Raw genomic sequence first — 9,265 nt, 5'->3', positions numbered from 1 at the left:
TTTTGAATTAAATAAAGTTATTTACCAAACATAATAACAACTCATAACTATTATACTAATTGATAAAAAATTGTAACAAATAAACTAAAATGGTTTTTTATGGTTTTATTTTAATTATTATTTATTGTTGTAAATACCAATTACAATAGTAAAATATCATTCATGTACTACCAATTGCAAACCAAAATGTATTTAAAAAGTATATTTAAAATCTAACAATAATAATCATAATCATTACATTGAAAATTGTAAGACCTTTGATAAAAAACACACATCTTATGTATCTGTATCAATTAATCGTTATAATACTTTTGTTTAATTAATCAAATAAATTATCTATTTAATATATTACTAATATTTACCATAAAAAAATATTTATATGAAAGTTGTGTTATTCCATACTGTAACACTGGTATTTATCTAATATGAATGTATAGTAGTATTCATACTATGAATGCAGTTTCCCCCATGTGGGATACGTATTTTGGTGAAGCATGCAGACTGTCACAAGGCCCCTGCGATCATCATCTTCCACTTTATGATCAGTCACCAAGAAATGCTTGAATATGACATCTAGTTACTTATTTCAAGAAATCAGAGAAATATAATTTCAGGTTTCAAAAAAAATGTCTTTGCAGTAAAAGATTCACACTACTTAATACACCATGATAGGTTTGGAACTTTTCACCATCATGTTTCACTCTCCTGGTCTCTATCAAAATGTAAGTTTTGACATATCATTACCATTTGAATGATACTTGTTTTTATTATAGCTTCATAGCTTCATACCTATTTCACTCAATGTTGGTCACTTTCTCTTTAAAAAATATTCAATTCATTGTGGACAATTGATGGTGGTGAGCAATTTGGTTCCTTAGGCACATTCACTTTCTTCCACTCCATTGATAAAAGTTTTGCTTTTGGATTCAAGCACACTACATATATACTATGTGCATGTGTTTTTCATATTCAGTTGAATCCCAATACAAATAACTAGCTAGTTTTGTAAATAAATTAGAATTAAATAATCTTCTAGGATTAAGGTTAAGCTAAACTTAATATTCAATTTAGACAACAAAGTGATTTTAAAGATTTACAGGTTTTGTGGAAGACAGAAAATCATTTTTGGTTATTTAAATTCTAATCAATAAAATCATAAAATCATTTTTTAAAGTTATAAAAATGATTTTAAATCAATTTATTATTCTAGTTAATATTTATTTATAATTTGAAATTTATTTACAAAATATTTTTTTTATTAAATATATCATTTTAAAGTGTAACATTAGTTATTTAAATCTTTAATTAAAAGACATGACAATTTGGTTTATATAATGCTAATATCAATGACATGTAATCCCATAATAAGGAACTAAAAAATCTTAGAATTTATGAAACAAAAATCTTAAAATTTAAGTTTACTAGACATAATCTATTTTTTTGAAAAATATTAAAATTAAAGAACTTGGTGGAAAAAATTGTAATTTATAAATTTATCAAAAGATTTACAAAACATAAATTTGTTTCAAAAAATATAAAGTTTAAGTTTTCCGCAACACATTTGTATTTGTATTTTGATATATGATTGTCCAAATTGTGATAGTTCAAGACATATTTGAATTTGTATTTTTGACATATGATTGTCTAAATTGTGATTGTTCAAGACATATTGGAGTTTACTAGAATTCTTTTGGACTCATGTAGGATATAATAGTTTTTTTTATTTCAAAAAAATATCAAGGAAAATCCAAAATTAATTAAGAGAATTTTGTTGAAGCATCGATATAACTGCAAACTAGTAGATAAATAATTTTAGAATTATATATATATATATATATATATATATATATATATATATATATATATATATATATATATATATATATATATATATATATATATATATAATATATATATATATATATATATATATATATATATAATAGAAGTTTGTAATTATAATGAAAATTTTAGTTTAATTGTTAATCATTAATACACATTTTTAGAAAAACAAGTTTCTAATATTTCTTAAGTTTAAAGCAATTCAATTTGTTTAATATAAGATACTTGATATGTTTCCTTAAATGTTCAATTGGTTCTTAGTTGAGATCAACTGAGTTTCTATATACTTTATCTTTTGTCAGTTGGAACATCTTGATCTTCTATGTGCTCTAATTATTGTCAGTTAGGATAAATAAAATAATCAATAAATTTTAAAGAGATTGACTTTTATTAATTAATATAAGAAGAAACATTTTAGTAATATTAATAATTGGCCAATTGTTATAGTAGACAAAATATCTACACAAGAAGATATTCTCTCTACTATCTTTTATTTTCAACCACACAAATTTATCTTTTTCTATCCACTCATTTGATATAACACAACTTTCATTCTCATTTAATCAGGAAACAAGAAATATGCATTGTGGAGAGAAGAGAAATAGAATAAGAAAACGCAAAGAGAAAGAATGAAGCTCATGGAAACTCATCACCATCATCAATTCCTCTCATCTTCTTCCCCAATATTCATAATCTTCAGTATCTCAAGGTGAGTTCCTAGGTAGTCTAGCCTTGGAAGAAACTTAGGATTTGTGTATTTTTGCTCCAACTATAGATTAATGATGATACTTGTGTTTTTCATTATTATTGTTAAATGATTTGTTGTGCTATGTTGATGTTGTTGTGTTATGATCATGATGTGTGTTGGTTGATTCTTGAAGTTATGTTGTGGTTGATATGGATTGTTGGGTTATGTCTTGTTTCTTGAAGTTATAATTCATAATCACTTGATTTGGTGTGAGTTTATGTTAGTTTATGGTTTGGAATAGTTTAGTGGTAAAAGATGGAAGAAGACATCTTTAGAAGTGTGATTTTTGGAAAAGTTGCATGTGTTAATCGATTGACACCATGGACCAATCGATTGGTACCTACCATTTTAGTGAAAATCGTGGCAGAATGTTGATGCAATCGATTGGTCTTGTCCATCAATCGATTGGTTCCCCTGTTTTCACTCTAAAATGAATTTCGTAATTCGAAATGAGGTTCAGTCGGATGCGTTGGAAATCTAAATCAATGATCTATTGCTTTGTGAGATAGAATAATTCTTATAAGTCAATTATAACTTACTTGTTGGTATTATACTGGTAGGTGTGTTTACAAATTATTTCCATATTTCCACCATAAAACATGAATGGTAATTGCGATCATTGTAAGGTCAGACACATTGGAAAGTTAGTACAATGATTCGTCAATTGATGAGAAGAAAAACATTTTTGGGCTACAATTATTGTTTGTGTTTTGGTAATGAATTCATTATGTGTATTTATGAATTATATTATGAATTGTTAATGTGTTGATTTTGAAATAATATAATTAAAAGTCTACGATGATGAGTGAGAAAACCTAGGAGTATAGAAAGGTGAATGACTTAGGAAGATAATGAAGGTTATGAAAGATGACTTAGGTTATAATGATTGGACGTAATGGTACCTCGGTGTGTATCATGAACAAGTATTTGCTTGATTACGAATCAATATGCATTGTATGGAACATGTGGAATACTTTGTGGATGTTTGGATATGATCACCTAGTATTTAATGAACACCATGAGAATTGGTTTGATATTTGGTGAGGAACATTTTTTCCAAAAGTCCTATTTGGTGATGAGCCTTGCTCCGAAAGTCCTATTTGTTTTTTAGACCTAATCACGTATTTGGATATGAATTATACACATACAACTTCAAAGGCTTAGGTAAAGAGGTAAGTGGGGATCTGGAACCAATGAGGACATGGGAGAAAGGTCGACACCTAAATGGGTTAAAGTCTCATATGGTGAAAGATATCCTAAGTAGGTTAGAGTCTTATACGGGTGAAGGTTGCTTAAATTGGGTTTAAATCCCATAAAGGGCCCGATATCCACCGCGAAAGTCAAATCATACAAGCATGTGTGAACCGAGCTTGGCTTTGACGTAGGTCCGTTCGGGGATTGATGTTTCGTGAATCCGAGTAATGATTGTTTAAGTTATGATAACTCAGGTGACATGTTTCCATACACTACGAACACCCCTTAGACACTTAAGTCTTAGGTATCTTGTGTGAGTGATACACAAGTAACGAGAGAGGAAGACTTGATTTACGATTCGATTAGAAAATCCTATAGAGCTAAGTGCACCATAGGATATGGTAACTTACTGAGATTATTATCTCATCCTAATATTGTTGTTCTTTTTCAGGTATTCCTTTCAGGTTGAATTCAAGAGAAGTTTCTAGATGGTGTTTCAAAGGTTTTTGACTATTGTGCTCTTCTGTTGTGGATCGTGTGCATTGAAGAGATTGCACCTAGATCTTAGTTTTTATTTTTTTGGAACTAATTTATAACATGTACCATAAACTTATTTTAGTTTGGACATGTGTATACAATGATGTCATTAGGCTCTTATGTTGTGTCAGTACTAAGAATTAACACTTGTATGGTATTATTCTAGATATATATTATATAGGTTGTTATAGTTGGTAGCAGAGCAGGTTGATTCTTGACCTGAGTTGTGATTCTGGTAATGTATAACCGAAGGGTGGTGTATGATTTCAGCAATCTTGTAGTGCTAATGAAATCATGGAGTTGAGAATTTCTATTGGATGAATTTATTGGAGTTTTGAGAAATATGAAAATCTGCTAGTAGAACAAGATTGACCCACTAGTATGAAATAAGTATTATAAGTAATTCCATACAACGAAAGAGAAAGGACGATTTTGTTGCATGTACGACATAAGGTCTAGAGGTGAGGTAGTGCGTTTGTGTTTTAGCTTATAAGGTCACTAGAGCATCTTGGAAGAACTGGGGTGCTTCAGGGAATATGTTCAGAATTGTACCTTCCAAGTGGATGAGAGCTCGAGAGATATGGACATTCAACATCCTATTATGGGTCTAAGATAATGGTGAAGTATAAGAAGAGGTTCGAGGATATGACTTCCTATTCCAAGTGGAACATGTATGGCCTAGGTGAAAGGTAGGAGATAAACCAAATATACCCAGTCTTAGAAGGGAGATCGAGTTCAGGATAGTTCGTTAGAGATTCAGTGTTAGTAGGAGACCGTTATGGAAATGTTGACTCATCTAAGGATCAGTTGAAAGAGGTTCATGTTGGGAGAAAAATCAAGTATTTTAGATTCAAGGAAATTCTAGTAGAATGGTTCCATAATTGGAGTTAAGAGAATTACCTTAGAAGAGAAGCAAACGCGGAGTTGGGAGTAGTGTGAACCTAGCAATACAACTATTTTAATGAGATGAATTTCAGATAAAGGAACAGAGGGATCATTAAGATTTCATTGAGGCTAAGATAAGAGCGTGTAGTTGATTATAGTTCACATATAAAGATTTATAGAGTAAGAGGTGAAATGGAGAAAGTTATACCTTGGTGTAAAGGAGCATGTGATAGTAGCATCATGGTCGCAAGCATGTGAAATTGACTACTTTATTTGGGATGGTTGTGGAGTATCACACTCTTTATTTCGAACAATGATTCTTGTGTGCTAAGCAATTTGAGTATGTGAAAAACAACAAAAGACAAGCCAAGCTTGAGTACATAACTAAGTATGGGATGTGATTAGAATATGTCATATGATATCGTGATTAAGAGACAAGGATTGTCAATTGCAAGTCATTTAGATAAGAAATTCCTGTGTGATGAAGCGAGTATAAGATGTTTGGCGCGGAAGAGAATCCAACCCGGTAAGTGTGTGGGAATGTCAAGGTTCATCTTGAGTGCACATTATATGGTTGACAAGAGTAGGAGTGACTTGTTAGAAGTCAGGTTATTATTCATCTTCTTAAGTAGTGTTTGGATTGGTTGATCGTAAAATATGATGTTCACACCTTGTTATAACTAATTGAATACATACTTTCAGTTTTGTGGGCCATGGTAGATGTGTGAGTTAAGAAAGGAGTTACAAGTTATGGCAAGCCAAGTTGATAGTTTTGATGTTGGAAATTTTGCAGGTGTATTGCATAGTTTATCCTCTATAGAGATGTCAAAGAAGTCAAACATTTGGGGAAACAACCTAGTGAACCATACTCAGTGTAAGTAAGTCTCTGATGTATCATTATTATAACTAATGAGAACCATAAAGAGTGAAGCTGGAAGATAATTATCGAGTGGTGATCTTGAGGAGGTCATTTCAATATCTTCCATATGTGTTAGTTAGGTGTAAATTGATTGGTCATAGTATGACATTGGATAATCCCCTCGGATTCACGACCTCAAATGTAGACTCCCATTAGAATGGTACCTGATGTGTACAATGATACTATACCCTAGTGAAAGGATTCGTGAGTTATACTTCCAGGAAAGAGTGGGAATCAAACATTTATGAAGTTAAGCACGTAACTTGGATCGTATATGAGTAAGAACGAGATAAAATTGTGGAAGTGTTAGCTCAAATTTTCGACGCCCACTTCAAATTACCAAAATTGGAAAACATGTACAGCTGGTTTCAACTAAGAAGTGATTCGACCAGCTGAGGGTAGACCGACATAGCTGATTGGATAAAGATCAAGCTTATAGCTGAAATTTCGGAGCAGTTCCTTAGGGAGCAGTTAGAAAATGGTTTCGATTAGAGATTTGAAATTTAAATAAAGGAGGGAAGATTACCTTCGTTAAAAACCGCGAGAATACACGTGGAAGCTGAGTGAGCGAACATAGGCATGCAGGGCGCCACATGTATCGACGTGATTGAAGAACCATGAGAGCGGTTATTTCGACCCAGTATAAATATAGGGTCTTTGTGTTATAAAAGCGTGTGTCAAATTGTTTATAAAAAAACCTGCAAATTTACTAAGTATTCATGTGAAGAAGAACTGTAAAACACAGAATGTACGTTGCCTACACCATTGTTTAATCATTTCAAAGAATTATAAAGTTATCTTTACTTTCTCTTCAGAAACTTCTTTCCTTGTTCTTTACTCTCAAACACTTTATTTCTTACTTCGTCATTTTTAAAAGTTTAAAGATCCTTAGTTCCTTTCCTTGCCTTGAACTTTTACCTTACAGTCTTAAAGATTCCAGCGCTTACAAACCTTTTTGATTATTTTCAACCCTTTTACAATTCCCGTTGTTTACTTCTTCTTTAATAGTTCTAAATACTGATTTAAGATTATTCTTTTGTTCAAGTCACTCTTTTGTGTTTAGTTTTTATTTGACGATTTGATTTGATGTTTAGTTCGATCATTTATTAACGGTACATTTACGAGAAATTTAGCACATGTCCTAGGATCAATCTGATCGATCCTAGGAGTGACGAAATTTAGAAATTTGGAAGATCAACGGTTGTTTACCATTTTTCAAGGTAAACAAATTGGCACGCCCAGTGGGACCAGTGTTAACGTTCTGTTTGATTGCTAAGTTTTGTTATAGAAAAGAATCGTTGTATGCTTTTAAGAAGTGGTAAATTAGCCATAAATGATGAACGACGAAAAGGGAGAGAATCACAGACAGGGATGGCGAATATGAATCCGCCAGAAACTCAGAATTCTCAAAACCCATCAACTAGCAGCATAGTGCCTCCTTCTTCTTCGATGGGGGCAAATACGAACACGATGCATGCGTCCGAAATAGTTTCGTCTATGGTGTGTTTGATTCTTATGCATTCGATCTCTCACTCTGAACCAATTCTGACTTATATTGGACCTAGGGGACCTCCCCACACTCCTTCACCGGTTAGGGACATTCCAAATAGGCCGTTGGTACCCCCTGGTTTTTCAATACCATTTAGTAGTCGAGAACAGCCGTATGGAATGCCAATTTCAATGATGGCCAATCTACAGAATATGGGTTCTACCTTTTCAGAACCAACGGCTAACATAAATTCACTAGTACAAGGGTTCGGGATAAACGTGGGTCGAACCAATCAGGCGTTAGGTTTAAGACACCCATTACAACTACCCACTCTTACCAATAGTTTTGCGGCGGCATGGAGGAAACAGATGGACGAAAGCAATCATGAAATGGTCCAGATGTTAACTCAAACTTTGGCAACTGTGCTAAATCCTTTGATTCAAAATCCAACTCAGTCAAATCAACAGATGACAACACAAGTGGCTCGAATGTGTGAGTTTCTTGGTATGCCTCAGCACCAGCGTCCCCTGCCCAGGGATTGGGTAAGAAAGAATCAAGAGCCCACACTTGAGGAGGACCTCACCATTAACTAGATCCCACAAAATCAAGGGGGAATGGTAGTACCTCATAGGATCGAACCACATGTACCCAGGGAACCAAGGGTGTTAATGGTAATATGAATCAAAATGTCGATGATATCATACGGAGGGAAGACATGTTCACCAGTACCTCCTTTAGAACAAAGAAAGAAACGAGGGTTTTGTAAATACCATAGTTTTTGGGTTATAAAACGTCTCAATGTTTTCTTTTCAGGGATATGGTGTAGAACGCAATCCAGGAGGGAAGACTCAAGTTCGGTGATAAGCCACGGAGCCAGATGAAACTCGGCTTCGATCCTCTACAAATTGCTGAAGCTCATTATACTGAGCCAGAGGAGGTGAATTTCATTGAAGTTGCTGATGATTTCTGTATAACCGAAGTTACTGAAGACTTCATCCATGAGCCTGTCATGGTTAAAGTACATGAGTACTTCGACCAGGCACCTCGTGATGGTTTGGCCCTAAGGGGCACGAAGGACATCGAGAAGGACTATGTTGATGCCTCGGATATCGAGGATGCTAGAAATTCAAAGTTAGTAATGATCACTAAAGAGACCGCTGATAGTTTCATTCAGCTGGACAAGGCCACTGACGACCTTCAAAAACAATTCCAAAAGTTGTCTATTACTGAGGATATCCACATGGAAGTTAATATGGTGGAGGTATCTCGAGAAGTCTCAATGGAAGTCGATGATGAAGGTAAGCAAGAGGAGTACATCAAGGTCTTCTTTCCTCAGGAAGAAGAAACATTGTCAGATTTCCTTCGAAGGTGCCAAAAGAAGAGATCGGAGGTGATGCTATGCCCCAGGTGCAGTGTTGTCTTCGACAAAAAGGCAGCTCAGAATCTGGAGGGGATTAGGAGAGTGAACCACCAAAATGTCCATAAAGCCATCCACAATAATCAAGTGGGTAAGCCAGAAAGGTTCTTTGATCCCAGGAGATATCCTGATCCTAGGCTCCATATGGTGAAGTTGAATGAAACCAAACAAGCTGGACGAAACTTCCAACCCATGACCTTTAAGCCAATCATCGAAGGGTCAGATGGGAAGTGG

At 33.7% G+C, this 9,265-nt stretch overlaps 1 long non-coding RNA gene across 1 annotated transcript; it reads left to right on the top strand.

Moving 5' to 3' along the window:
- Positions 1-2,413: 2,413 nt before the first annotated feature.
- Positions 2,414-4,643, top strand: LOC127121384 (uncharacterized). Its single transcript, XR_007803434.1, has 2 exons — positions 2,414-2,551; positions 4,236-4,643. It is a non-coding gene; the product is annotated as an uncharacterized LOC127121384 (long non-coding RNA).
- The last annotated feature ends 4,622 nt before the right edge of the window (positions 4,644-9,265 follow it).

Source organism: Lathyrus oleraceus, chromosome 2 (genome assembly GCF_024323335.1).
Source record: "Lathyrus oleraceus cultivar Zhongwan6 chromosome 2, CAAS_Psat_ZW6_1.0, whole genome shotgun sequence".
Lineage (NCBI taxonomy): Eukaryota > Viridiplantae > Streptophyta > Magnoliopsida > Fabales > Fabaceae > Lathyrus > Lathyrus oleraceus.
The sequence above is the reverse complement of the archived record's forward strand: the minus strand, read 5'-3'. Positions and strand labels throughout refer to the sequence as shown.